The 7,633-nt window shown below is 42.9% G+C and overlaps 1 long non-coding RNA gene across 1 annotated transcript; it reads left to right on the top strand.

Annotated features, from left to right (window-relative positions):
* Window positions 1-2,372: 2,372 nt before the first annotated feature.
* On the top strand, window positions 2,373-5,975 carry LOC107968088 (uncharacterized). Its single transcript, XR_001708974.4, has 3 exons — window positions 2,373-2,701; window positions 5,457-5,560; window positions 5,738-5,975. It is a non-coding gene; the product is annotated as an uncharacterized LOC107968088 (long non-coding RNA).
* The last annotated feature ends 1,658 nt before the right edge of the window (window positions 5,976-7,633 follow it).

Genomic DNA, 7,633 nt, shown 5'->3' on the forward strand with positions numbered 1-7,633 from the left:
TAGCAATACTATTTGTAGTAGTCCCAAATTGAAAACAACCATTATGTCCTTCAATCATGAAATGGATACACTGTGATATATTCACACAGTGGAATACTATTTAATCAATGAAAATGAATAAAATGTAGCTATACCTAACACCATGGATGAAATGTATGACATAATGATAACAAAAGGGGTCAGAAACAAAACAGTACATGGCATGATTTCTTCTTTATAAATTCCAAAATCACTAAACTAATCTATGTTGATAGAAATAAAGGGAGTGGGACCCTCTGGGAAGGCAGGGGTGATCAGTCTGTACACGTGTGTGCACATTTCTGAGTGTATATTTTATGTCGATAAAAAGTTTTAAAACCTCTTATAAAAAATTTACAGAAGACAAGAAAAAGGCTGTGGATACACAGCACGTCATCTGTCTGTCCATCTGTCTGTCTATCTGTCTGTCTGTCTGCCTGTGTATATGTCTGTCTATCTATCTGTATATCTATCATCTATCTATCTATCTATCTATCATCTATCTATGTATCTATCAGTGTATCATCTATCAATCAATCTATGTATCTATTAATCATCCATCTATCTCTCCTATCTACCTATCATCTATCAATTCATCTATCATTTATCAATCAATCTACCTCTTTATCATCTATAAATCTATATTTGTTTCCTAGTGCTGCCCTAACTATGTACCACAAACTGGGTAGATTAAGCAGCAGAAACTTGTTGTCTCACAGTTCTGGAGTCGAGAAGTCAGAAGTCAAGAGGTCAGCTGTCTGAAAGTTGTGTGGGAGAAAATGCTCCATGCCTGCCACTCAGTCTCTGGTAATCTGCTAGCAATCTTTGGTGTTCCTTGGCTTCTGCTTCATCACCCTAATATCTGCCATCATCTACATATGACATTCTCTCTGTGTGTGTACGTGTGTTCAAATTTTCCTCCTTTTGAAGGATGCCAGTGATATTGAATCAGAGCCCACACTAATGACCTCATCTTACCTTGACTACATCTGCAAAGACTCCATTTCCAAACAAGGTCAGATTGTGAAACTCTGGGATTAGGGGAACATAATTCAAGACATAACACTATCTATCTATGTCTATACACACACACTATCTATCTATGTCCGTGTACATGTGTATGACCATAAAAATACTTGGAATCCTTTAATAAAATCCTGCCTTTTGATCAAAGTTTGCTCTTGGAAAATACAATTTTATTCTAACACCTAGAGGAAAATTTTTATAGCTCACTCCAAAGTACATATTCAGTTTGTATTTAACACATAATCTGGGACAATAAAAAATGCAGCCTTGATAACTTGGCTCTAGATGTATGACTGAAACACTGAAAATGGTCCAACATCATTTTTAGGTAGTAATTATTGGACCTTAATGAAAAATCACTCAATGGAGAAAATGGTGTTAATAGTATGAGTTACAATTAGATTAAATTGCTGTTTCAGGCAGTTATACAGTGAAATGTCAGGTGTTCTTGTAATTTAAGAAAATACAGTTAGAATTAATGCTATAAAAGAGTAACGGGCAATGACAATTTCTGATTCGTGTCTGCAGGGGCTTGAGGTGATAGGAACTAAGTTCTTGCCCTCTGTTGGCCCCTTTGTGCTGTAGTCAAGGGGGCAGCACTGGCCCCCTCCTGCCTGGCATCTCACCCAGGAGAAGCGCTGAGCAGAGCAGTGTCACCTTTATCCCACTCTTAGCAAAACATCGTGATGTGCTTGTACTGTGAACAGTGAGTCAGGAACATGCTTAGATAGGATGCAGATCAATCACACTCTCATCTGCATGGTGCTTTGGAGAGAGCAAAGTCTTCTCATGTGTTTTGAACATTCTTTGGATTTAGTAAGGCAACTATAATTACTCCTCTATTAAACAGATAAGGTTAGGGACACACCTGCCTCCCCGGGTGCCCATCAGATTTAAATGTGGTAATTCCTGGTAAGAGCTAAGCACCATACTTGGCACATAGAAAGCGCTTGACATATACAGCTTTATTTATTAGAATAAGTTTTATAATGAGTTTTAATGTTATTGCCTCTGCAAGATCATAAGGCTTAAAACATTCTGAGGAAGCACTTGACCTAAGGTCATCAGACTTCAATGTCATTTCAGATTGCCTTGAAACATTAAAAACAACTACTCTGCAGCAAGGGATGAAAAATCCTGAGTCACCAAAGGTCAAGTCTTGGTAAACAATATCATGGCTTCAATGCCAATTCCTGTCAACCAGCAAGATTCACTGTTATGTGAGTGCCTTTTTGAGATAGATGAGAATAAAAATCTGGTTGTCACTATAATTTCTAAGAAAATCCCAGCCTGGGCTCGCTAAATGGGAAACACAGCAATAGGTTTCCACTAACACGGTGTCCCCATTTGTCCTCGAGGTTCATGGCAGGAAGCAAATCAGACACCTGGCCCAGTCGCCTCTCTGATAAGGAGTGGGAGAGAATGCCAGCCATGCATTTCGCGACTCTCCCTCTGCTCGTTCCCAGAAGCACACATTGAAGCTTCCTTTCCAGGGAAAGAAAAAGGCCACATTTCTGGGAAAAAACACAGTCACTTGAAAAATAACCAAGCACTCGCTGCACATAAAACATCTGCTGCGTGCAGACCACTTGGTGCAGCCACGACGCGGAGGAGAGTGAAGACGGGCAATTCCGGGGCGGTCGTGTCATCTTTCTGGGTGAGTACACACATGACACCGAGAGAAGAGAAAGTGGTTTCCCAGGTTGGCGGCACCAGCACGTTGCCAGGCAATGAGCCAAGACCGAGGGCTCAGACAAAAGACAGAGGGGCCGACTGGGCTCAGCGGACACACAGCGCAGAGCCAGCTGCTGGCTGGGAGGACGCCCTGCAGCCTCGCAGGGAACGTGGGCTCCGGCTTCCAGAGGGCAGCGCCATTCCCTCACAGACGGCCAGGAGACCCTCCCGGTGCAGGCAATGCCGGGTGAGGCATCGCTCCTAAAGAATTAATCAGAAACTCAGACAAATTCCGCCGAGCAGAAGCCAGATGAGAATCCGACTGGAAATCTGGAAGGAATCTGACCAGCATCGCAAAGAAGGGGAGGAGCTGAGTGGGAAGGCAGCCTCAGGGAGCTTCCCGGGAAAGATGGGCCTGCTCATTCCATCCCCGACAGGACTGTCAGTCATTTCACAACCACGGCTGCTAATGAAGACAATCAAACAGCAGCAACCTTCTGAGGTCAAGACAGTGCTGGGCGTCTCTTGGAGTCACTCCCCTATCTTTTCGTCTGTTCTCTCAGGACAGCTCGGTGACGTTGCTAAGGAAGGAATTTGTGAAAATGAGGAAGCGGCCCCAGAATCCTTGTTGTTTTTCCCCAAACCTGGCTACTGGTGGTCAGAGTGACCTTGAGGTGCCTCACAGGGTTGTTCCAGGTGGCCCAGGTCTGCACCCTCTGACCCATGGCCGACCATCTCCATGGCCTGTAAAGGTGCTTCTCTTAGGTGCCACCCAAGTGCCACCGCAGTGTCAGAGGGAGGCCCACAGCCAGCCTCCTGAGTCAGAGCCTTTGGGCTGGGACCTGGGCAAGCACATTTTTAGAAAGTTCCTCCAGGACACGTTTGGTGGAGCTCATCCATAATGCTCGCTGGACAACCTTTGGACTAAGTAACTTGCCTAAAGTCTCTCAACTCAGTGGCCACCACCTTAGAACTGGGAACTGTCCCTCAATGCCCACTCAGGTATTTCCGCCATGCCCTGTGTAATTTGGCCTTTCTCGACCCAGCTTTCTTCTCCCACATGGAGGCCGTGGAGGACTGCCTGTGAGTCCTGGTAACACTCCTTCACATCTTGGCAACTCCAAGATTGTTATTGATTTTCCACTTGGAAGGCTGTTATCTGTTCTTTGACAAACTCTTATCTATCCTCCAAAACTCCCTGGGAAGCTTTGGACTTAGATGTCTCCATCGCAGGCACACCCCAGCGAATATCTTATCACCATGAGCTGCGCTTGCTGATCTCATTTATTCTTCATGAAATATTTGTTGATTTTCTTTTTGTGGCCAGGCACAGGATAGACTTAGAACAGCATCCACTTTGTGAAACAAGTAGGACAGGAATGCAGATGAGTAAGGGGCAAGACAAGAAAGCACAGTGAGATGTGAGATGTGTCCTGCTAGCATGGGTGGCGGGTGGCACACAGCAAACTTTGGGGAGTCAGGAAAGGCTTCCAAGAAAAAAAGTGTCTGGGAATTACTCATCAACGGAATAAAGTTTCAATCAACCAAGATGAGTAAGCTTCAGACAGCGGCTGTACACCATTGCATCTGCAGTCAGCAATAACACAGCGACACTTAAACATTGGTTAAGACGGTGGATCTCATGTTAAGTGTACTAACCATAATAGAATTAAATATGAGAAAGAAGCAATGTCTAAACTGAGACCTGTGCGTTAAGAAGGACTTAACCAGGTGAAAATGGAGGCAGGGATTCCAGGAAAGAGGCTTTGCAAACAATCTGTTGTCTCCTCTAATACACCTTAAGCCCCTCAAGAGCACAAACCATGTTCATTTGGCCTGAATTCTGAGTACCTAGTGAAGGTTCAATACATTTTGGTTAAATGAATAATCAACTCAGCTGCTGATATATATATATATATATATATATATATATATATATATATATATATATATGTGAGATATATATATATCTCATATATATGTGAGATATATATTTGAGATATATATCTCATATATATCTATATGAGATATATGTGAGATATATATTTGAGATATATATCTCATATATATCTATATGAGATATATATGAGATATATATATGAGACAGATATATATGTATATATCTCAAACATGTATAAATATATGTGTGTATACACACTCACACACATATATACACATAAGAGGGCATCGAGAGAGAGATTGGCATTTGCAAAATAATTTGTTGTTCAAATTCAGAGGTATTTGAGCCCATGTTATCTTCTTGCAAATAATAGAAAATTGTACCATGATAACCCATGCAATCTCTGCTTAATACATGAGGAAGAAGATGTACATCTATGTTCTTTCTTTTACCAGGACCTCACTATAGGAAGAAAAAAAAAGTAAAGCAATCTCACAGGTATCTTTGCTGGTCAACATCATAGAGTATGAAGGGTATCTTGATGGGATCCATTTTAAGCTATAAAGTTTCTTACAGTCATACTCAAAACTGGCAAAATACAGGACATCATACACATTTTCATATTTTATTCTAATGTTTATTCTGAGGTCAACAATATAAATTAGTTTCTGAGATGCGTAGATAAATTAAAATTCCATGCAGGTGACCATAGACATACCCCTACTATGTATATCTGTCTAAACTATAACCAGAGAGGACTACAATTAATCCCTTAAACCCTTTATCTTCTTTTCGTCTCCTGCTTGGTTCTACGTAAACATCTTTGCTGAACTGGAAGATCCAACCAACTTATACGAGCTTCTTGGATGCGAATGAAAATCTCGTGAATTGTCCAGCAAGTTGACATTCCTTTCTAGATCCAGCACATACAACTCTCTCCAGGTGAGCACAAAGAAAGAAGAGATTTGAAGTCAGCAAGGTGCGTTTTATTGGTTCAAGAGGGGAGGTTATTTTTTAAAGGCTTATGGAAAAAGGTAGCTATGTTTGTTCTTTCAAATAATCACATAAAGACCCTGCTAACATTTCTGGTACAACAACCCTGCCGTGGTTAATTTCCAGACAATGAAAGGTGAGAAGGCTGGAAAGGAAACCGAATCCTGCAGTGTCTAATCAATTTTAATCGAATCTGCTAATTGAATCATCCACATCCTTTAAAAAGGGACATGGAAATCATGGAAGCAAGCCTCTGTTTTGGTGCATTCTTCATCCCTCATGGCATGTCAAAAAAATTGAATTTCTCACAGTGGAGAAAGAGTCTGTCAAAGTTAACTTTACCTGGAGCTAATAAATTATTATATTTCATCCAAAGGGTTTCCAATAAGTAGTTATTCAAAGACTCAATTTTTCAATTAATGTCTCCAAATGCTTTTCTGATCATAATTTTCCTAGTACATTTTCATGTTTGCTTCTCACTATTGTCTTTGTGAGGAGTGTTGGAAATTCCCGAGCTGGGGCAACCCCCAGGCTTCTCCCTCCAACCCCTGCTCTCACTTGGACTCAGGCTTCCCCAGGGAGCAGACTCGGGGCGCACTGAGGGCGGGAGGAGATGCTGGCAGCCCTTCAGGGTGGAGGCCACCCTGGAACCTTGACCTAGGGAGTCAGTAGTCTGTGGTGTCAGAAGGTGGCATTAGATCAGAGGGCTCAGGAATCCATAGTCAAGAGAAACGGAAAATTAAAAAAAAAAAAAAAGAGGCTCTCTAGAAGGGGCCACTTCAGTTGGTTTTGTTTTCATGCGGGGAGAAAGCATTCTGCTGCCAATGACTCTGCATTTATTCATCTGCCTCTCAAGTTCTCCTGGCCAGCACTGTGCTAGGTTTTATGGTTACTACAAAGATGAATGAAAGTTGTTCCCTCCGTGTTCACACCTACACTCTTGCCTCGCAGTCCTTGCTGCTGAGCACCCGCAGCCTGACTCCTGGTTTCCTGGGGGCCTTGGGTAGAGCCAGGGAGCTCCTGGGACACCTGGAGTGGGCCGCAAGTTGGAACTGGGATGTAATCACCCTGCTCCTCTCCTGTGTGGACAATGAATGTCTCCATGTGAGACTCAACGGTGTCACACACGGTGGCCTCAGTGTGGCAAGGCACTCCCTGTGGCCATCTTCTCATGCTGAGATAAGTCATTCTTCACTAACTGCCCCCGTTGCTAGCCATGTCCCCTGACCTTCCAGATAAACTATTGTCATATAAATTCTTGTCTCAGATGTGTTTTGTGGGGAGATCCCGCTAAGACAATAGCGAGAGAACCAGACAGGTAACCTAACCAAACCTGGGCTGCTTCCCGGGGAGGGGCACGCAGGTCTCTGCAAAGAGCCCCAGAGGACACCCATACGGCCACAAGCGTGAAATGCATGAGATGCTTAGGGACATGCCACACCCCAGGCTTGGGCTCCGGGGCAACTCCTAATCCCAACCCTTGCTAGCCTCACAGTCAATGCACTCTCCTCCACCGCCCTTGCTGCTACCTCCGAACACCATTTCCTAACTTCAAGTTTGTTTGATGCTCTTGTGGCCTGCTGTGCTCTCCTCCTCTGTCATCTAAATTTTACCCTCTTTCAAGGACCAGCTGAAATTTCCCATCCCCGATAAATCCATTCCTGGTTTCCCCAACACCAGGGGAACTTGCTCTTCTCTGTCATTTTGTTGCTCTGAGGGAATCCTAGTGTACATCGTTTAGTTACCTGCTTAATAGGCAGGACACTTTGCTCCCAAATCACTGTAAAAGCTTTTATAGGCTGCATTCATGTCTTAGATTTTTTTGTAGCTTCCAGAGACCTCAGCATCTAGTTTTGTTCTATTTTCATTTGGGAAGAAAGTTCTGCTGACAATAGTTAACACATTTATTCATTCCCCAGACGCTTATTGATTTCTCAGTAAGTGATGATTTAATTATTAAGTCTGCTTTTTTTCTTATCTTTTCATTTCATTCCCACCATGTAACTATGCTCAAAGATATTC

This window comes from Pan troglodytes, chromosome 14 (genome assembly GCF_028858775.2).
Source record: "Pan troglodytes isolate AG18354 chromosome 14, NHGRI_mPanTro3-v2.0_pri, whole genome shotgun sequence".
NCBI lineage: Eukaryota > Metazoa > Chordata > Mammalia > Primates > Hominidae > Pan > Pan troglodytes.